Source organism: Pituophis catenifer, unplaced genomic scaffold (assembly GCF_029215685.1).
Source record: "Pituophis catenifer annectens isolate HBS135680 unplaced genomic scaffold, rPitCat1.0.hap2 SCAF_2, whole genome shotgun sequence".
In the NCBI taxonomy this organism is placed as follows: Eukaryota; Metazoa; Chordata; class Lepidosauria; order Squamata; family Colubridae; genus Pituophis; species Pituophis catenifer.
The window spans coordinates 2,673,221-2,696,101 of NW_027256882.1; the positions used below are offsets into that span (position 1 = coordinate 2,673,221).

Genomic DNA, 22,881 nt, shown 5'->3' on the forward strand with positions numbered 1-22,881 from the left:
ATCTCCCATGTGAATTCTTTTATGGGAAGTAAGACAATCCCTCCGACTGAAGCTTTTTCCACACTCCATGCATTTATATGGCTTCTCCCCTGTGTGGATCCTTTTATGAATCACAAGTTTATTGTTGTGAGCAAATGACTTCCCACACTCCATGCATGTATACGGTTTCTCTCCTGTATGGATCCTGTTATGGCAAGAAAGAGTATACCTTCGAGCAAAGGTCTTTCCACACGCCATGCATTTATATGGCTTCTCCCCTGTGTGGATTCTTTTGTGGGAAATAAGACCAGCAGTCTGAGCAAAGGTCTTTCCACACTCCATACATTTATATGGCTTCTCCCCTGTGTGGATCATTTTATGGTTGGTCAGATCACAACTTCTCCTAAAGCCCTTTCCACATTGCACACATCTGAATACCTTCTGCCTTGTGTGGATCATTTCATGGAGAACAAGGGAACATTTTGTTCTGAACCAGTTTCCATAGTCCTTGCAACTATGTGGCTTATCCTCTATTTTACTATGCTTAGTAAGTTGACTTCTATGAGCAAAGGTCTTGCCACAGTTCATGCATGTATATGGCTTCTCCCCTGTATGGTTCCTTTTATGTATCGCAAGTTGACTCATGTGAGCAAATGTCTTTCCACACTCCATGCATTTTTGTGGTTTCTCCCCTTTGTGGATCTTTTTATGATAAAGAAGACCACCATTTTACATAAAATCCTTCCCACATTCCATGCATTCATATGGTTTCTTCATTGTGTCAATAATTTTATGTAAAGTACGATCATGAAAGTTATTTCCACAATTCATGCATGTATTTGGCTTCTGTCCTGTGTGGATCATTTCAGGGAAAGTAAATTGACTGCCTGTTCTGAAGCTTTTTCCACATTCCACACATTCATTAGGTTTCTCTTCTCTCTGGACCCCTTGTTGAGATATAAGGGATCAATTTCCAAGAGAAGGGGGGAAAGTCCCATTGTAATTTTTTCCATTGTGTTTGCTAATAGCATCTTGTTTGTTTTGGTTTGGAAAGTGTTCATTTAGATGTAAGTTAGCTTTGATTAGTTTCACACTTTTCCAAATATATTTCTTTATATTCCCTTCTTGGGCAAAAAACTCTTGCATTGAAGCACCAATAAAAGATGAGCTTTCCTGATTCCAGTTAATTAACTGGTTTCTTTCATGTCTTTCTACTTCCTTTTGAATTGCAGACTTCTCCGTTCCATCTCCAGCATTGATCACTTGGAACAGTTCAAAGGAATCTTGATTCTCCTGCCCATTATTACCTTCAAAGAAAGAGAATAATCGCTGGTGAAAAACATCAAACTATAGGAAATCTTAATTCTTAATTTTTATGTATTTCCAATATATCCATGGCTCCGAGGAAATTGCTTCTTCCTGTGTTAGAATCTCCTCCGCATTTTTAAAGACGGGGTGGTGAGATCACAGAAAGCTGCTTCTTAAAGAAACATTGCTTAATTTTTAGCAAATGGTCTTGTGAGTAAGAAATCTGTAGTGAGTCACAGAGAATAATTAAAAATAAAGAAACCATTAGATTATTTCACCGAGGTAGCCTTCGGCGGCGCCTTCCTGGAAAAAACTTTGATTAATTAATTAGAACTGCAGAAAAAACAATTGCTACCAACCTGCCTTCCATTGAGGACCTGCATACTGCACGAGTCAAAAAGAGGGCTGTGAAAATATTTACAGACCCTTCTCATCCTGGACATCAACTGTTTCAACTCCTACCCTCAAAACGACGCTATAGAGCACTGCACACCAGAACAACTAGACACAAGAACAGTTTTTTCCCAAACACCATTACTCTGCTAAACAAACAATTCAAACAACCCTGTTATTAACACCAGCTGCCTGTAATTACTGCAGGTTCGAATCTCACCAGCTCAAGGTTGACTCAGCCTTCCATCCTTTCTAAGGTAGGTAAATTGAGGACCCAGTTGTGGGGGCAACAAGCTGACTTTGTATAAATATATAAAAGTATGAAGGCTATTGCTTAGCGCATTGTAAGCTGCCCTGAGTCTCCGGAGAAGGGCGGCATATAAATAAATAAAAAAAAAAAATTCCCTCAACACCATCAAACTATTTACTAAGTCTGCACTACTATTAATATTCTCATCGTTCCCACCACCCATCTCCTTCCACTTATGACTGTATGACTGTATGACTGTAATTTTTTTGCTTGTATCCTTACGATTTATATTGATATTGTTTCCTGATTGCTTATTTGTACCCTATGACTATCATTAAGTGTTGTACCTTATGATTCTTGATGAATGTATCCTTTATGTAAACTGAGAGCATATGCACCAAGACAAATTTCTTGTGTGTCCAATCACACTTGGCCAATAAAAAATTCTATTCTATTCTATATATTGCATGCTTCCATGCTTTAAATGACATGGTATAGAAATTACGATTTCTATATTAGTAAGCCAGGGGTGTGAAACTTAGGGGCCGGGAGCCAGATCCAGCCCGTAGGGTGCTGAGATCTGGGCCGCGGGTCGCCCTGGAAACAGCCAAGGACCAGCCTGCAGTGCCTCTGCCAGTGAAAACAGAGCTTGGGAGGGCCACATGAGGTCCTCCCGAGCTCCGTTTTTGTTGGCAGAGGGTTGCAGGAAATGCTCAGGCCACCACAGCCTCCCCCAACATGAGTGACATCAAGCTGGCCATGCCCCTCCTGGCCAGGCCCACCCAGGCCCCCCAAGGTCAAACACAACCCTGATGCAGCCCTCAGTGAAATCAAGTTTGATACCCCTGTGATAAGCTATAGAAGCATTGCAAATATCTTTAAAATATCTCTTTCTCTATAATTATCGATACATATTCAAATCTCATCCAGACTTAGCTCTCACTTAAGCAATAACCAGAGGCAACTTAAAGGGAGGTATTAGGAGATAGCCTAACATTTATTAGAGTCAGTTAATTTCAGCAGAGACCTGTGAGAGCTAAAACAATTTTGAAACAAGTCCTTGGTTTTTCTATCCAAACTGCCTTCTCTTTACTATTCATTTTCTCTTGCCAAAATCACATAGCCGCAGAGAAAAAACTCAGGAGTACTTCTATTCACTCTCAAAACTAGAGTTAGGAATAGCAAACTCTTACCCAGAGAGGCCATGTTCCTATGATTTTCCACCATGACTTCCCAATGCAGCTCTTTTTGGTCAGGACCCAGCTGAGACCACTCGTCCTCAGAGAAATGCACAGCCACCTCCTCATAGGACACAAGACCCTCCTGAACAAGGAAAAACATAAAAGGCCAAGGAGGACTTGTAGTGTTTGTTCCATTGTTCACAAATTCCCAAAGCACAACTATTTGCTAAATTAAATAGTTATGCTTGATATAACCTTGGTCCAAGGTTTAGGAGGGACTGAAGAAGATAAAACAGAGAAAATTCCCTAGGAAGAGTATTCCACAGCCTTTCAAGAGTTGAATTGTTTGGATTATCCAAATACTGGCACAAATCAGGTGATCAGAAATTACTTTGCAGGTCATGATTGACTTGATTTATGCTTCTTCAAAACCATTTTTACTTAGAGACTTTCCCATCTGGCCATTGTCATTGGACTTTAATAATCTGCCTTATCTTTTAATCTGATGAACTAATTTTTTAATCACTGGTTACAAACAAGACTTTTTAAAAATTGTAATGCTACAATGTGACTATTTACTTTTTATTAGCCTCGGAGAATTCCAGGTCAAAGAATAATAAAAATCATAGATTTGTTTATCAGTTGTTACCACTGTGATGTGTTTACTCCTTCATTCCTATTTTTTGAAGGGATTTTTACTTCTTATAAGCTAATAGTATGAAGAGTACCCAGAAGATCAAGTTAACTAGTGGCCTTAAAAAAGCATTTCCTAACAGAATCTGAGGGTAGAAATGACAAACCATTGTGTCTCAACCACAGTCTTCAGAGGAAACTAAACTGCTGACAGCAACTTGAACCTAGTATTCTCCTTTCCAAGGTATTCAGAAACACCCAAAACAAGGCAGGGAGGTGGGAGAGAAGAATGTAGTGCTCTGTACAACAGCTTGACTCCCTGAAGGCAGGAGACAATACAAATCTAGCTTCTGTCCCCCACTTACTTCATTTGGAGGTTCAGCCAGTTTCAGCTCTGCCATAAAGACCAGAAAACTTCATTCTATGTTTCCCTGTCAGGAAGACATTCATGATTAATAACAAAACAGAAGGACATATTCTACAGAAAACATAGGCAAGGTCAAATAGCTGGGATCTCTCTCAGAAGGACCTTCGGTTACCTCCCAAGGTGTCCTGACTTGGCTCTTTCTGAGGTAGCCTCCTGAAAAACAGATCCTCAGGGGGATTTGATGGATTCCTCCTTCGTTCAGGATCTCTGATCTCCACAGTGAAGGACTTGAAATAGGAGGGAGGAGAAAAGAAGAATAATTTATGGACATCACACAACATGAAGTGGATTCTTGTTCTCTGAACAAAACCTCAAAGCATCCAATATCCATCGAGGAGCTAAGCAAAAAATGAATGGAAGAATATCCTACAAGAATTAGTGAAAGATCTCCATGTAGTATGAATGCCAGAGGAGTCTGGAAGGGAGGGGGTTCAAAGCCCTTCTAGACTCCAGAGAGAAAGATCTCTCACCTCCAACTGGACCTGCTCCTTCTGCTCCTCTGCCTGGCTCAGGAGGAAGCCTTCCACCAGGGCCACCACCTGGGAGCTGGTCTCTGCTCTACACTCCCGCACCCAGCTCTCTATTTTGGGGGGCAGGATAGCCAGGAGCTGCTCCAGAACAACCAGATCCAGCATCTGGGCTTTGGTGTGCTTATCTGGTCTCAGCCATTGCCTACAAAAGTTGTGGAGTTGGCTGCAAAGTTCTCGGGGACCCTCAGCCTCCTGGTATTGGAGGCTCCTGAAGTTGCAGGGCTCAACTTCTGAATGGAGGATGGTTTCCTCCTCCAAGATCTTCTGCCCAGCTCTTGTCCAGATCTCCCCACAGCTCTCAGGCCGAAGAGCACAAGGGTCTTTCGAAGTGGCTTCACTTGCTAAAAGTCGTGTCTCCATTCTGTCTCTGGTCTGCAAGACAACGCCAAATGGGTCCCAGGAATCCTGTGGATCTCCAACTGCTTTTCATTCATAGGATGGTTTCTGTTGTTGCAGGACTGACCGCTGCAGGTTGTTCTGTTCTCTTTGCCCAAGAGATAATTTTGGCTCCCAAAAACTACAAATGGCTTCGAGTTTGTGTATCTGAGATGGAAAAGAAAATAAATTCCTAAAATTACAAAGTGGTGAACTGAGCCACTGAACAACATTCATGCAACTTGCCCAGAGCCCCAAGCGGGTCATCCCAGCGCAGGGCCGAGGTCCCCCAGAGCAGGACCGGGAAGGAGGCAGCTGGAGAGGCCGCCCCACTTCTCTCCCCCTCCGGAAACAGGATCGTACCCTCGGGGAGGCTGGTGCGAATCCTGCCTCCTCCTCGCCCGGCTTCTCTCCTCTCCTGCTGGGCCTCCACAAGGCCGACCCTCCCCTCCCCCCACTTGGGCTCTTCCCCGGACATGGGTAAGGAAAGGGATCCCCGCTTCCCCCTGCACGGAGAGGGCGGCTGGGGAACATGGGAGCAGGGGTGGAAGCCGGAGGAGGGCCGGGGGCGAGTTTCTCCCTCCTCCGCCTCCCTTTGCCCGTGAAGAGCCCCCACCTCACCCGGGGCACGTCTGGATCTCCCCCCGCCAGACTCCCCCGCAGCCTCCCCGCCTCCTGCGGAGCCCAGGGAGTTATTGAAAGCCAGTGGTCCATTGGGGAAGCGCCTGATTTTCCCTTCTCTTGGCAGAAAGCTCCCCCTAGTGGATCGTGAATAAATTTACGGGATTCCCTGAAAAGCGCGGGAAAGAGGAGCGCATCTGAGGGAACGGCTGGGATGATGGGCATGGGAGTAGGAGGAAAGGCCATTCTCAATGCCTCCCTGCCCAAGAAAAGCTTTGTGGTCTCCAGAGGCGGCACTTTCTCCATCTTCCTCTCCTTCCTGTCCAGGAACCGTCTGTGGAGATGGACAAAAATCTCTCTGGAGGATTTGAAGTCGCCTCACTCAAGAACAGCCGCCCTGAAGTCTGGGCAGAGATTGGAGGAGGCCTCAAAAGGGGCCAAATCCTGTCAGAAACAGGTCAGAAGAGAAGGACCAGGAGGCTCTCTGGGAAACACAGCTTGTGTCTTGTGGTTGTTGCAAACTCCGGTCTTAAGTGGAGGAAGATGGGACAGAGGCGAGGAAGTCACAATCAGGAAAATGATTTTTATGCATTTGTTTTTTATTTCTTTAATTCAAGACATACAGGTGCCTTTTTCAAATCATTTGCTCAGCCTCAGATTGAAGGGGGGGAAGCAGAAAGGGCAGAGACCCCTCCAGCCTCTTCTGAGGGACACCCTGGGCACCCTGTCTCTTGTCCCCGCGGAAACACTGTGAAGAAAAAGAAAAAAGAAAACAAGTTCCAAAATGGAGGAAAAACTGAAGCCGATGGATATTCCAGAAATTTTACCACATAACAAGGTTCCTTAATTGAAAAATGAAGAGGGGAAATGGCATTTCATCTCTGACTGGAGGAAAGGTGGAATTACAAAACTAAGAAGGGAAGATCGTGAAAAAGGAATATAAACTATGATGAAGAAAAAAACATGCTTACATAAGGATTGAATAGGAAATTCACTTCAAGAAATGTGACTAGGAAGCTTAAGCCCTTTCTCCCTTTGAAGAATTTAACGCAGGGATACATCATTAAACCATAGATAAAAAGATAAAAAGCAAAATAAGAGCTGAAGACTCCATTGGTATGAAAAGATTCAAACATAAGACAGAGAGGAAACTGTGTATTATGGAACAGGTAGTATAACTGGCTTGAAAAGAAGTCTAAAATTAACGTATAGTGAATGTATAGAAAAGTAAATGGATAAAATGTATATATTAGAGTGTAGCAGACATGTAAATATTCTATATAGTATAAAAATAAGTGAAATAAGAATGTATATGTATAAAACAATAAGCTTGTAGTTAAGTTGAAATTAAGGAAAAAATCCGATAACGGAAAGCTGTAATAGTGTAATTGTGATTTTAAAGATTAAAAATGTTGAATAAAAATATTTTTTTTTAAAAAAAGAAAAGATTCAAAGATATTTAGAGTCGACAATGACACACAAAGAGCTATGGTGACCAAAACAAAGAATTTAAAATGATGGAAAAGTGGTTTAAAAATCTGTTTAAAAAGAATGGCGGTAACATCTTTTTCTTTCTGTTTTTTCACCCCTATACAATTATGTCTCTTCTGGTTCTTCTCTTCACTAGACTAGCCATGCCCAGTTCCTTCAACCATTCATCGCATGCTTTAGCCTTCAGTCCCCTAATCATCTTGGTTGCTCTTCTCTGCACTAGAGCAGGGGTGTCAAACTCAACGCCTGCAGGCTGGAGTAACTATCCAGTCTCTTCTTAAAAACGTCCAGTGATGAAGCATAATGTTAATTGTCTTCAATGTAAGGAAGATTCTTGTTAATTCCAGGTTGCTTCTCTCCTTGATTAGTTTACATCCATTGTTTCTTGTCCTGCTCTCTGATGCTTTGGAAAATAAATTGACCCCCTCCTCTTTCCATAAATTTATACGGCTTCTCCCCTGTGGATCATTTTATGGAGAATAAGATTACCACTTTGAGTAAAGGTCTTTTCACACACCATGCATTTATATGGCTTTTCCCCTGTGTGGATCATCTTATGGGAAATAAGATTACCTTTTTGAGTAAAGGTCTTTCCACACTCCATGCATTTATACGGTTTTTCCCCAGTGTGGATCATCTTATGGGAAATAAGATTACCACTTTGAGTAAAGGTCTTTCCACACTCCATGCATTTAAATGGCTTTTTCCCCGTGTGGATCTTTTTGTGACAACTAAGTCCACTGCTCTGAGCAAAGGTCTTTCCACACTCCATGCATTTATATGGCTTCTGCCCTGTGTGGATCTTTTTGTGACAACTAAGTCCACTCCTCTGAGCAAAGGTCTTTCCACACTCCATGCATTTATATGGTTTCTCTCCTGTGTGGATCTCTTTGTGGATAGTAAGTCCACTACTATAAGCAAAGGTCTTCCCACACTCCATGCATTTATATGGCTTCTCTTTGGTGTCAATCACTTTTTGAGATATAAGGAAGTTATTTCCAAAAGAAAGAATGAATGTCCCATTGTAATTTTTTCGGTTGTGTCTTCTTATAGTATCTTCTCCTTTGTTTTGGGTTAAATGGTGTTCGTTTACACGTAATTTAGCTTTAATTAGCTTCACACTTTTCCCAATATATTTTTTCCTTGTTTTCTCTTGTTGGGCAAGAAAGTCTTCCATCGGAGCATCAGTAGAAAGTGATCTTTCCTGATTCCTATGATTTGACTGTTTTTTCTCATGGCTTTCTAATTCCATTTGAATTCCAAATTTCTCTGTTCTATCAGTACGATTGATCACTTGGAACAGTTCATAGGAATCTTGATTCGCCTGTCCATTATTACCTTCAAAGTAAAAGAGAAATGAAAATGATAACAAGGTTAGAGAAAAACATCAAACTGTAGAAAGTCAACAAATTTCCTTCTGAATTTTCCCAAAATTCCATTACGTTGTATTTTGCATGCCTACAATGGTGTGATATAGACATGATTTCTATATTCATGAGTCATGAAAGCTTTGAAAATATCTAGAAAATATTTCTTTACAATTATCTCTATATATGCAAATCTCACTCAAAGTCAGTTTTCAGTTAAGGAATAATCAGGGGAAACATCAAAGGAGGAATTGGGAGAAAACAAGATTTATTGGGGTGGGTTAAAGCTATTTAACTGCCCCAAAGTCTCATTGGCTTGCAAGGGCTCTTCTCAGTTCACAGAGAACAGACACCTAAACTACTTTAGTGTGAGATCACATGAGATCAGTAGTGCAAGATCTCCCAGTACTTATCTCTCACTATAGTACTTTAGGACTGTGTTTTCTACAAACTGAGGACTGCACGAGATCCAGGCAAAAGTGTTTGAAAATGAAGTCTTCCCTCTGATTGCAAAGCCTTTTGCCCTAGATCTCGTGCAGGCCTCGTTAGCAGAGAACAGAGGCCTAAAGTACTATAGTGCGAAATCACACGGGATCTGTAGCACAGAATTTTGTGCTACTGATCTCGCATGATCTCTCACTGCTGCTTCTTGTCTGTTAGAAAACTTATGATCCACTTGCAAATGTGGTCAGGCACAGCTAGCTGATTTAGTTTAATTGGAAGAATATCTGGAATAATGGTACTGAATGCTAAACTGAAGTTTACAAAAAAGAACCCTTGCATAGGTCTTTGGAGATTCAAGATGTTGTAGGATGTAGTGAGAGCCATATTAAGAGCATCATATGGCAATCTATTTGCTCTGTAGGCAGATTGCAAGGGGTCCTGCCCGCAAGTTTGACACCCCTGATCTAAAGTATTCTTGCCTCTAGTAAGACAGTTGACATGCTGAAAATATTTTGGTAGCTCTTGACTTAAGTTAGCACTTTTGAAATCTTCTAACACAAAGAGGAATGAATTTGGGTATTTAACTTCAGCCCACATAATCTGGTCAACTAGAGTTCATAATGCATTGTTTACACAAGCTTGTAAAGAAACATACACAGCAATTAGGAGAAATGAGGAAAACTCTCATGGAGAATAAAATAGTTTGCAATTGATAATTAATGTCTCTAAATCCACATCACAATATTTCTTTAATATGGTTATATTGGTTGTTGATATAAACGCAGAGACCACCTCCCTTCTTTTTAACGGATGTTTCTGTAATTCTGTCTCTTTGTATCTGAAACCCTGGGATATGCAAGGTGCTATCATCAATTGACTCATTTAACCAGGTTTCAGTGAAGCAGAGAGCTGTCAAGTTGTAAAAATCAGAGTTACATCTGTTTAAAAGAAGTATTTCATCCAACTTACTAGCGAGTGAATGTAAATTAGTCAGAAAGAGTGAAGGGAGGAGTTTTTATTCTACTTTTTCTTAGTCTATTCAAAATCCAGCTCGCTTACTCCTTCCCCGCCTCCATCATCTCCTCCTTTTGTTTTTGTTTATCCATTGTTCAGAGAAAGTTACTTCTTCCTGTATTAGAATCTCTTCTGCATTTGTAAAGACAGGGGAGAGGGGTGTAGTCACAGAAAGCTGCCCATTAAAGAAACATTGCTTGATGCTTAATAGTTGGTGTCTTGAGTATGAGATACGAAGTGAATCACAAAGAATAATAAAAAACAACAAAACTATCAGAGAGCATTTCACCAAGGCATCTTGAGGAATTGAGGAGCCATCTTGAGGAGTTAATGACCAAATGACAACACAATCCTCTCACATGACCTCCAGAGGACACATAAAAGCACACCTCATTCTTTTCAGCCTCCACAGATAAGTTCAAATAGAAATGGAAAAGTACAGATAAGAAATGGCACAGAAAGCATCTAAGCAAAGATTTATTTATTTATTTATTTATTTATTTATTTATTTATTTATTTATTTAAATAGTTGCATTTCTATGCCGCCCAACTCCCTAGGGACTCTGGGCGGCTTACAGCAAAAAAACAATGCAAACAATAGCCTGTAAAAAAATTTTAAAAGAACATTAAAAACCCATGCACTCCATTCCATGGCTGGGTCTCGCAAGATCGCTGTAGCGAGATCAACAGCCCCAGGCCTCCCGGAAAAGCCAGGTCTTCACTGCTTTCCAGAAGGCCAATGGGGGGGCGGTGTTCCGGACCTCAGGAGGTAATTGGTTCCAGAGAGCCGGGGCAGCCATAGAGAAGGCCCTCCCCCGCGGGCCCGCCAACCAACATTGTTTAGCTGACGGGACCCAGAGGAGACCAATTCTGTGGGATCTTACCGGTCGATGGGAGCTATGCGGTAGAAGGCGGTCTCGAAGATAGCCTGGCCCTGAGCCACGTAGGGCTTTAAAGGTAACCAACACCTTGAATTGCGTCCAGAGACTGATAGGGAGCCAGTGCAGCTCGCGGAGAATTGGTGTAATGTGGGTGTATCTAGGTGCACCCACAATAGCTCGCGCTGCTGCATTCTGGACCAACTGTAGTCTCCGAACCCTTTTCAAGGGTAGCCCCATGTAGAGCATGTTGCAATAATCCAACCATGAGGTGACAAGGGCATGAGTGACTGTGAGGAGAGCCTCCTGATCCAAGTAGGGTCGCAATTGGTGCACCAGGCGAACCTGTGGAAAGGTCCCCCTAGCCACAGCTGTCAGATGTTGTTCTAATCTAACCCAGATTGCGAGCCCGTTCTGGGGGGGACAGTTTCTCCCCCTCCAGGACTAAGGATGGACAATCAACATAGTCTTTAGGAGGCAATACCCACAGCCATTCGGTCTTGTCTGGGTTAAGTCTGAGCCTGTTGACTCCCATCCAGGCCCTCACAGCCTCCAGGCACCAGCACATCACGTCCACTGCCTCACTGAACTGACGGGGGGTGGAGATGTACAGCTGGGTTTCATCAGCATATTGCTGATATCCCACCCCATATCGTCGGATGATTTCACCCAGCGGTTTCATGTAGATGTTAAATAGGAGGGGAGAGAGGACCGAGCCCTGAGGCACCCCGCAAACGAGGGGCCTAGGGGTCGACCTCTGTCCTCCTACCAATACCGACTGTGACCGACCAGATAGATAGAAGGAGAACCACCGCAACATGGTGCCTCCCACTCCCAACTCCCTTAGTCGTCCCAGAAGAGGACGACTTGACAAAGAGACATTGACTCTTTCCTTTCTTCGAGTACAAGAAAGCCAGATCCTTTCCTTCTCCCTCCCGGAAGATAATATCTGATTAGTGATTTTTTTAACTATAATCTGTATTCTTGAACTCTGATTGGGGACTAGAAAACTCTTACCCAGAGAGATCACGTTCCTATGGTTTTCAAGCATGACTTCCGAATGCAGCACCTTTTGGTCAGAATCCAGCTGAGACCATTCCTCCTCAGAGAAAGACACAGCCACTTCCTCAAAGGACACAAGACTCTCCTGAACACGGAATAAAGAACAGAACAGGAAGATCCACAAGATCTGTTCATCTTCATCAATGATTTAAACAAGAGGATAGAAGGAGAACTCATCAAATTTGCAGACAAGAACTAATTGAAAGGAATAATAACACTCCAGAAGATAAGCTCAAAATATAAAAGGATCTCGACAGATTGGGCCCTATCTAACAAAATGAAATTCAATGGGTGAGAAATGTACCCATTTCATTTAGGAAAGAAAAACCAAATGTACAGGCATAGAACAGGTGATACCTAGCTCAACTGTAGTAAGTGCAACAGGGATCTTGGAGTCCTAGTGGAGAATCACTTAAACATCAGCCAGCAGTGTGTTATAGTGGCCAAAAATAGCAAGACACTCTTACGATGCATTAAGAGAGGAATAGAATTAAGATCACAGGTAGTGTTAGTACCATTTTATAATGCCTTTGTAAGATCACACTGGGAATATTGAATCCAGTTTTGGTTGCCACTATGTAAAAAAGATCTTGAGACTCTAGAAAGAGCACAGAGAAGAGCAACGCAAATTATTAGTGGACTGGAGGCTAAAACATATAAAGAACAATTGCTGGAATTGGGTATGTCTAGTTTAATGAAAATAAGAAATAGGGGTGACATGATAGCAGTGTTGCAAGATCTAAGGGGCTGCCACAAAGAAGAGGAGCCCAACCTATTCTCCAAAACGTGAAGTAGGGCCAAGAAGCAATGGATAGAAACTATTCAAGGAGAGAACCAATCTACAACTAAAGAGAAATTGTTCTCTTCTGACAGGGAGAACCATTAATCAGTGAAATGACTTGCATCCAGAAATTGTGGGTGCTCCAATACTGGAGGTGTTTAAGAAGAAATTGGACAGCCATTTATCAGAAATGTTATAGGGCTTCATGTCTGAGCAGGGGGTTGGACTAGAAGACCTCCAAGATCCCTACCAACTCTTTGTTATTCTGCTCCATTGTTCCCAAATTCCCAAAGCAAAGATATGCACCGTGATTCACACAAGTCCTAATTTTAGGTGACAAAATGGGCAAATCTGAAAATGTATTTGACTGAAGAAATATTTGGGACAAGTTTTATCAAGCTGATCGATTCTGCAAAACCTTCAGTGCCTTTCAGTAAAGTAATCCCACTTCTGGATCAACTGATCTCTCGCTCTGTTTATCATTTATTCATCTAGTAGTCTGAGCCATTGGCTGAATGGGAGAAAACAAAGACAATTCTCTGTGAAGATTGTTTCTCAGCCTTTGCAAAGTGGGAACGTTTGATCTAATCCAGGCACAAATGAGAAGATTGGAAACTGTTTTGTACCAAGGTACCTTGATTACATGCTCTATTTGGCCACTCTTTGGATTTTAATAGTCTGCTTTCTTTTTTTAATTTACTTGTTTTTTGAACTACTGGTTATAAACAAGGCTTTTTAAAAATGGTAATGTGGCAATGTGAACATTTAGTTATTTTTCATTAGCCTTGTAAATTTCAAATCAAAGAATTACATAAAGAATGGGCCTCTCGCAGTTACTGCCACTGTGATATGTTTATTCCTATTTCTTGAAGGAATTTAAAAAATTACTTCTTGTAAACTCATAGTTGGAAGAGTACCTAGCAGAAAAAGTTAACCAGTGGTCTTTAAGAAACATTTCCTAAACAGAACCTGAGGGTAGAAATGACAAACCATCGTGTCCTAGTAATAGTCTACAGAAGAATTTATGCTGATTGAGAGCAACTTGAACCTGCTATTATGCTTTCTATGTCACTCAGGAACACAAAAATAATCCAGTCCAAACAAGGGAGGGAAATAGAAGGAGAGAGCACTCTGCACGTCCACTTCACTTCCTGAAGGAATATAAAACTAATAATGTTTCCCTTTCTTACTTGATTTGGAGGTTCAACCACTGTTTGAGCTCCATCATAAAAACCAGAAAACTTCATTCTTTGTTTCTCTGTAAGGAATAAATAATTTCAAAATGCATCATGAACAAAATATGAGGAGGTATTATATAGAAGACAAGAGATAGCAAAGGTAACACAGATGGGTAACCGAAGGATCTCCAATTACCTCCTGAGGTGTCTCGACTTGGATCTTCCCAAGGGATCCTCCTGAAAAACAGATCCTGAGGGGGATTTGATGGATTCTTCTTTCCCTCAGGATCTCTCTCCACAGTGCGGCACTTCAAATAGGAGGAAGGAAGGAAGGAAGCAGAATTAATGTACATCACATGAAATAAAGTAGATTCTTACATTTGGAATTCAACCTCAAAGCCCCTAATATCCATCAGTGAGATTGACTGAGAAAACAATGGAACAATGTTCTACAAGAATTGTCGGACATCTCCACATATTATGAATGCCAGAGAAGTTTGGGAAGGAGGGGTGAAGTATTCAAACAGATTTTCTATTCCCTTTTGAGCTGCCTAGATTAAAGTGTCTCACCTGCAACTGGACCTGCTCTTTCTTCTCCTCCACCTGACTCAGGAGGAAACCTTCTGCCAGGGCCACCGCCTGGGAGCTGGTCTCTGCTCCACACTCCCGCACCCAGCCCTCCATCTCTGGTGGCAGAAGAGCCAGGAGCTGCTCCAGAACAACCAGGTCCAGCATCTGGGCTTTGGTGTGCTTGTCTGGTCTCAGCCATAGCCTACAAAAGTTGTGGAGTCGGCTGCAAAGTCCTCGGGGACTTTTTTTTTTTTTTTTTTTAATTTACTTGTTTTTTGAACTACTGGTTATAAACAAGGCTTTTTAAAAATGGTAATGTGGCGGACTTCCTGTTTGCTGCTGGCCGCCGCCAGACGTTCCTTTGGGATCGTCAGCTTCCACTGCCTGTCAGAGCCGCCTTCACAACGGAACGGCGGCTCGAAAAAACTCCGTTTCCATGAGGAAACGGAGATAGAGCCGGCAGGGGTGGGTAGAACTCTCTGCAGAGTCCCAAAAGTTTTTCTTTTTCTTTTGGGACGGAGCGGATGAGATGCCCCATATCCCCAGCCGTCGCTCCGGGCTTTGGGAGACCTCTGCTTATGCAGAGCCAGGCGTCAAGAGCAAGCCTGTGAATCTAACAGATTACTTAAAGAAAATGTGAGCTGGATCTGTAATACTGAACCGCAAGTATTTTACTTATCTTTTAAAAATAAAAAATAACTTAAGAGAAAAGAGGAAAGGAAAGGAGGGGAAAAAAGTTTTTTAAAATGGCGCTTGCAGCAGCTGGAGAAGAGGCAGAAAGGAAAAGTCTTTCCGTTTTCTATTATTACAATGTAGCGGAATAAATACCACTGGCTACATTTGTAGACAAAACCTCGCTCCTGTGTTTTTCTTTCTTTTTTTTTTTCCTGGAGACTTGATATTGTTGTTGACTGGAAAGAAGTCTTTTTTCTTGTTTTTTTTTTCTTGTTTTTTTTCTTTTTAACAAAGCCTGCCTGGGCGGAAACATGGCACTGAGACTTACAAAGTCAGATAAACAAGAAGGGGGGGGGATTCCCTCACCCACAATTTAAAGGAACAAGTTTTAACTCTTCAGTCTCAGAAACCTGATTTTAATATAATAGAATTTCTCTTAGAGGAGATTGAAAGAAGGGATGAGATTGTGAATCAGCATCTTGAAGAATTTAAGCAGGAAATTAAAGAACTGGTAAAATCTAAGTTTGATTTTTTGGAGCAAAAAATTTTAAAAGTGGTTAATGGTTTTTCAGAATTTATGATACAGTTGGATACAAATACTAATTTACTAGAGTCTAAAATGGATGAAATTCAAGATAAATTGGACAATAGAATTCAAAAAATTGAAAATGATTTGATAAACACTCAGGATAATAGCTCAGAAGAAAAACCTAAAATGGATGCTGACCAAAAGTCTGGTAATGTAGAAAATCTGCAACAGAGGATTGAAAAAGAGGTTTTAATGGTTCAACATAATTTTACAGAATATGCGATAAGACTGAGAGGTTTGCAGGAAAATAATAGAGATGATTTAAGGAAAATATCTTCTGAAATTCTAGCTGGGATTTTAAAGGTTCAACCTGACGAAGTGTTTTGTAGGATTGACAGAGTTTTTAGAATAAATTCCTGGATTGCTAAGCAAAGGCAACTGCCTAGAGATGTGGTGATTTATTTTACGGACAAGGAAATTAGGAATAATATTGTGCAAAATTCCTTTAATTCTAATTTGCAATTGTATGGAAGAAAAATATGGATCTACAAGGAACTCCCACCTAAGATATTAGCAGAAAGGAAGAAATTTGGTTTTCTGGTGTCTGAGTTAAAAAAGAGAAATATCTCATATAGGTGGAATGCCCCAGTTGGTATTATACTGAGACATCAAGGAGAAAGATATCAGTTAGATACTATTGAAAGAGCGGAAGAATTTTATCAAAATAGGTTGAACATGAATTTAACATCTTCAGGAATGATACAGGATAAGCAGAAGGAGCTGGAAATAAAGGGAAAATATCGAATTACAGAGACTGTACCAGATAAATTGCCTTTGGATTTACCGGACACCCCAGCTGGATTATCTACAAATTTGAGAGAAGTGCCATCTGATTTTAATGTGATGACTTATCAAGGCAAGCATGGAAACCAATTAGGGGATATACAAGGGATAAAAAAGAAACATGAGACACCAAAACAAAATCAACACGACCAATCTACAAAGCAGAATGAAAACTGACCAGTTGACACACAATCTGTAGAAAGGAAACCAGGATGGAAGTCAAACCCACAAAAAGAAAACAAAAAAAGAAATAGGTTGTATAAAAATAGAAATTTCTAACTCAAGCAACAGTGAAGCCAGTGACTTTAAAATATGAATAATTATGTGAAAACATAGAGGAGGCGACATATTGGTTAATATCATCCTGAGGATAGTGGCAGATCTCTGCATTGCCGTAATTTTGGGACGTGGAAAGAGCCTCAAACTGATGGATTTGAATTATCTACTTTGAAATTTCTTTTTGTGTTGATAAATATATTATAATTATCTTGAATCATAAGGCAAGAGAATCATGCTGGGGCATGCAGAAGATCCGGTTGTTACCCACTACGATGATGGAAATCAATAATCCTGATGAAACCCACAATTATTATTATATGGAATATAATTATAATGTCACTCGGGTGGTTGTTTTTACTTTTATACATATAAGAAGATATTTATTACTGATGGGGGCAGATATGATTGAAGATCTTGAATAAACTGTTGCATCAGTAAGCTATGTTACCCTATTATGGATGTTGGTTTTAACAATCCAGTGGAAAGACCTCAAAGAAGATATTATATGGACTATAAATTTAAAGTTATTGTCTTTTCTTTTTTTTTATTTAGATATAATGGAATATATATATATATATATTTAAGTAGTGTGGGCAGTGAATTAAAGATATTAAGAATTGTTGTGTATGGTAAATTTGCAGGACAGTGGGTGAATAAGTTAACTACAGACTGATTAGTTTAAGAAAAGGGATTTTTAAGTGATATATTTAGGGGAGTGGAGGAAATGGATAGAGTGGAATAAATGTTAAATTAGATTTTAAGGGGAGGCCGCTTTGAAATGTTATAGTAATATATATAGAAGATTAAATATTAAAGTAGGATTTATCGTATAGTTTTAAAGTGGAAGGTGGTTTTGAATTGTTGTAATAATATATAGATATAAAATACTATTATGTTAAATTAGAAGTTATTTTATAATAGTTATAGTATAATGTTTTTTTTTTTTTTGTTCTCTTCTTTTCTGAAATGTATGGATAAAGGGGGATGTTATGATATTTATAATATTTTTAGTAAGTAAAGGTCAGTATTTTGAGGAGGGAGTAAGTAATCTGTTATGAATTAGGGGTTTTTTTTTTGTTACGAAGAAGTCACAGGGGGGGATGGGTGGGGAGGGGGGGTTAGGGAGGGGGAGGGAGAGGGGGGGGAAAGGGGGAAAAATTGTATTTGAAAACTTTTTCAATAAAAAAAAAAAATGGTAATGTGGCAATGTGAACATTTAGTTATTTTTCATTAGCCTTGTAAATTTCAAATCAAAGAATTACATAAAGAATGGGCCTCTCGCAGTTACTGCCACTGTGATATGTTTATTCCTATTTCTTGAAGGAATTTAAAAAATTACTTCTTGTAAACTCATAGTTGGAAGAGTACCTAGCAGAAAAAGTTAACCAGTGGTCTTTAAGAAACATTTCCTAAACAGAACCTGAGGGTAGAAATGACAAACCATCGTGTCCTAGTAATAGTCTACAGAAGAATTTATGCTGATTGAGAGCAACTTGAACCTGCTATTATGCTTTCTATGTCACTCAGGAACACAAAAATAATCCAGTCCAAACAAGGGAGGGAAATAGAAGGAGAGAGCACTCTGCACGTCCACTTCACTTCCTGAAGGAATATAAAACTAATAATGTTTCCCTTTCTTACTTGATTTGGAGGTTCAACCACTGTTTGAGCTCCATCATAAAAACCAGAAAACTTCATTCTTTGTTTCTCTGTAAGGAATAAATAATTTCAAAATGCATCATGAACAAAATATGAGGAGGTATTATATAGAAGACAAGAGATAGCAAAGGTAACACAGATGGGTAACCGAAGGATCTCCAATTACCTCCTGAGGTGTCTCGACTTGGATCTTCCCAAGGGATCCTCCTGAAAAACAGATCCTGAGGGGGATTTGATGGATTCTTCTTTCCCTCAGGATCTCTCTCCACAGTGCGGCACTTCAAATAGGAGGAAGGAAGGAAGGAAGCAGAATTAATGTACATCACATGAAATAAAGTAGATTCTTACATTTGGAATTCAACCTCAAAGCCCCTAATATCCATCAGTGAGATTGACTGAGAAAACAATGGAACAATGTTCTACAAGAATTGTCGGACATCTCCACATATTATGAATGCCAGAGAAGTTTGGGAAGGAGGGGTGAAGTATTCAAACAGATTTTCTATTCCCTTTTGAGCTGCCTAGATTAAAGTGTCTCACCTGCAACTGGACCTGCTCTTTCTTCTCCTCCACCTGACTCAGGAGGAAACCTTCTGCCAGGGCCACCGCCTGGGAGCTGGTCTCTGCTCCACACTCCCGCACCCAGCCCTCCATCTCTGGTGGCAGAAGAGCCAGGAGCTGCTCCAGAACAACCAGGTCCAGCATCTGGGCTTTGGTGTGCTTGTCTGGTCTCAGCCATAGCCTACAAAAGTTGTGGAGTCGGCTGCAAAGTCCTCGGGGACCCTCAGCTTCCTTGTATTGGAGGTACCTGAAGTTCCAGTCTTGAATTTTTGAGCGTGTGATGGTTTCCTCCATCATGCATGCGATCCAGGATTGAACTGGGCTGGGCACGTGTCTCTCTCTTTCTCCTCAGCCTCTTTGCATGGGAGGAGCTCCCACCCACCATCAGGTCTGGATCCCTCCCCTGCAAGTCTCTCCTGCAGCTTTTTCAGGGCCTGCAGTGCTCCAAGGGTTAAGGAGAGTGAGTGTTCTAGAGAGGGAAGGCTCAGAGATGTCCCTCCCTTCGCAGCCTCCTCTGGAAAGCCAGTCAAAACCTTCGCCCTATAGTGGCCCAAAGGAGAAGTGCCTGATGTTCCTTTCTCATATCAGAGGGCGCCCCCTGGTGCAATCTTGAATCATTTGAATCCGAATAGAGCTGGAAGGGTAGAAAGGGAGCTTTTTCAATGGGGGAAAGGAGGAAGGAGGCTGTCCTGTCTCCTCCTTTTCTTGTTTCTTAATGTTTGAAGCTCATCTGAATTGGCTTAAAGGACTTGGCTTCAAGGAGGCCCCATTCTCGTTCTAGAATTATAGAATAGAGCTAGAAGGGAGATCTTCGAGTCTAACCCACTGCTCAAGCAGGAGACCCTGTACCATTTCAGATAAGTTGCTATCCAGTCTCTCTTAAAAACCCCCAGTGATGAAGCACCCACAACTTCTGGAGGGAAGCTGTTCTACTAATTAGTTGTCCTCATTGGCAGAAGTTTCTCCTTAATTCCAGGTTGCTTCTCTCCTTGATTTGTTTCCATATCAAATTATTCTCCAACACACCTGAGGGCAAGAAATAAGGTATTTATTTCTTGCTCTCAGGTGCGTTGGAGAATAATTTGAGACCTTCTTTGTGATAGCTCCTCAAATACTGCAATACTGCTATCATGTCCACCCCAGTCCTTCTTTTCTCTAGAATAGCCAAACCCAAACCGTCAACTGTTCTTCATGTTTTAGTCTCCAAACCTTTTAATCATCCTAGTTGCTCTTCTCTGCACTTTTTCCAAGGTCTTTTTTTGTAATGTTAGGAACAAAACTGGATGCAGTATTCTAGGTGTACTCTTACTAAGGTTTTGAAAAGTGGTTCTGATACTTCATATGATTTTGATTATATACTTCGGTTTGTATTCTGGACTGTTCTCCATGGCTGTTCTTCTGAAGGATGGTGATAGACTTTTCCCATGGTCAACACCTGCTGCATTCCCACCAGAGCAGAACAAATACAATAAATGTCCCATGGATTCATTTCTGATTCCTTCGGGCCTGAGAAGATGGTTGGCCGTGAGACAGGGTGGAAGCCAGAACAAAAGAGAGATTTTGGATGCTTAAAGGCATTGGAGCAGGGGTGGGCTTCTGGGGGTTCAGGCAATCCTCAAGCCAAGGATTGCCAGGGTTCAGCGAACCCCAAAATGCCACCCCTGGCTAGCCACGCCCACGCCCACCCCACCGCTCTCATCCCGCCCCTCCCAGGAGTCTCCACATGGCCTGTTCATCATTCTAGGTAAGTGCAGGGGCCGCACAAAGGGTCTGGGAGGGCAAAAAATGGGCCTACCAGAGGTTCCGGAAGTCCGGAAACAGATTCGGGTTTTCCCAGGTGTGCCAATATCTCTTTATCTCTAATAAAATGGAACTTTGAGGAATTGCTAGCCTCTGAGTTTTCTCTCGTTGGGGTTGTTACTTGGAACTTTGACAGCATGGCCCTAATGCTTGAAAAATCTTTTGCTCCTGCATTTCACGGGCTTTCGGTCATTTTGCCTCCTTTTGTGAGAAAGGAAATTTTCATCCTGAAGCTCTTTGCACACTTTTTAAAAGAATTTTCTGATTGGTTAGAAAGCAACATGAGCCGCACACTTGGGACAATGCAACCAATTACTTGGTTATCAATAAGCCAGTAACTAATTCTACCTCATTATCACATAAGTTGATAACTACCACCTCAGGGTGTTTTTACTGTGCTAATGATAAACTTTGTTTACCTCCAGGCCTCTAACCGCTGCTTAAGCTATCAGGTCACCTTCCTTGATTTCAGCAAGGGCTACTTTGCGAGGTTTCTTAGACACCTGTGCTCAATCATTGCAGTTAACCCTTGAAGCTTGTGCAGAAAGATGCTAAAGAGATGTTACTTCAACGAATAATTTTGGCTGAAATTAATTCAAAGCTTACAAAATCCTCTATTTATTCATAAGCTAACAAATCCTCAAACTGGAAGGGTGTCATAGCTTTGAAGTAAAAACTAGGCAAATTTCTACTCATCCTAAAACCACTTGCAGAGGGAAACGGCTCTAGTGCTAGGATGTTAGTCAACCAGCAGCAAGCTGGAGGAACATGATAAGTACCATGGTGACAAGTGCATCATTGGCATTGCTAAAGGAACAGCTGAGGCACAGATCCTCCCGAAGGAAATCTGTCTATCTACTTGCAAAACGTTGATTGCAAACCTCGCAAACGAGATGTCTCTCACACATCTTTAGAGTGCTTATCCTAACTACATTGTGAAGGTTTGCCCCCCCCTTTTTTTTTATCTTCCCTAGATCATTACACACATACAAGAAATGCAAGAGTTAACCAAGAGAGTCTATATGGATTACCACCCAAATATCAGAAAGCTCAAACTGCCCAAGGAGCTGCTGATCCAGTTCTACAGAGGAATTATTGGGTCCGTCATCTGCACCTCTATAACTGTCTGGTTTGGTTCTGCAATCCAACAAGACAGACAGAGACTTCAGAGGATAATTAGAACTGCAGAAAAAACAATTGCTACCAACCTGCCTTCCATTGAGGACCTGTATACTGCACGAGTCAAAAAGAGGGCTGTGAAAGTATTTACAGACCCCTCACATCCTGGACATAAACTATTTCAACTCCTACCCTCAAAACGACGCTATAGAGCACTGCACACCAGAACAACTAGACACAAGAACAGTTTTTTCCGGAACGCCATCACTCTGCTAAACAAATAATTCCTTCAATACTGTCAAACTATTTACTAAGTCTGCACTACTATTAATATTCTCATTGTTCCCACCACCCATCTCCTTCCACTTATGACTGTACGACTGTAATTTTGTTACTTGTATCCTTACGATTTATATTGATAGGTTTCCTGATTGCTTATTTGTACCCTATGACTATCATTAAGTGTTGTACTTTATGATTCTTGATGAACGTATCTTTTCTTTTATGTACACTGAGACCATATGCACCAAGACAAATTCCTTGTGTGTCCAATCACACTTGGCCAATCAAGAATTCTATTCTATTCTATATGTTTATTGAAAAATTAGGTCATTACTTTTCCTGAAGCTCTTTCCGAGTTACTCATATAATTTCATCTGCCCCCTGTCAAGATTGGCCAAAATGTTTAGCAATATGTTCCTAAACTGTTGGAAATGTAAACAAATACCTGGCACATATTACACGTGGTGGACTTGTATAAAGGCAAGGAAATTTTGGATTCAAATTCATGTGGTTAGAAAAAGTGATCAGAAAACATATAGAGTTTAAGCCAGAAATATTTTTATTAGGCATTATATCAGATGGTTATGATAGAGGCAATATAAATAATATTACACATTTTGACCGCAGCAAGAATTGTGTATGCACAGCAGTG

The 22,881-nt window shown here is 41.0% G+C and overlaps 1 pseudogene; it reads right to left on the reverse strand.

Annotated features, from left to right (window-relative positions):
* The window catches only part of LOC139311587 (zinc finger protein 208-like), a 59,645-nt pseudogene that overhangs the window by 24,159 nt on the left and 12,605 nt on the right, over window positions 1–22,881 (reverse strand).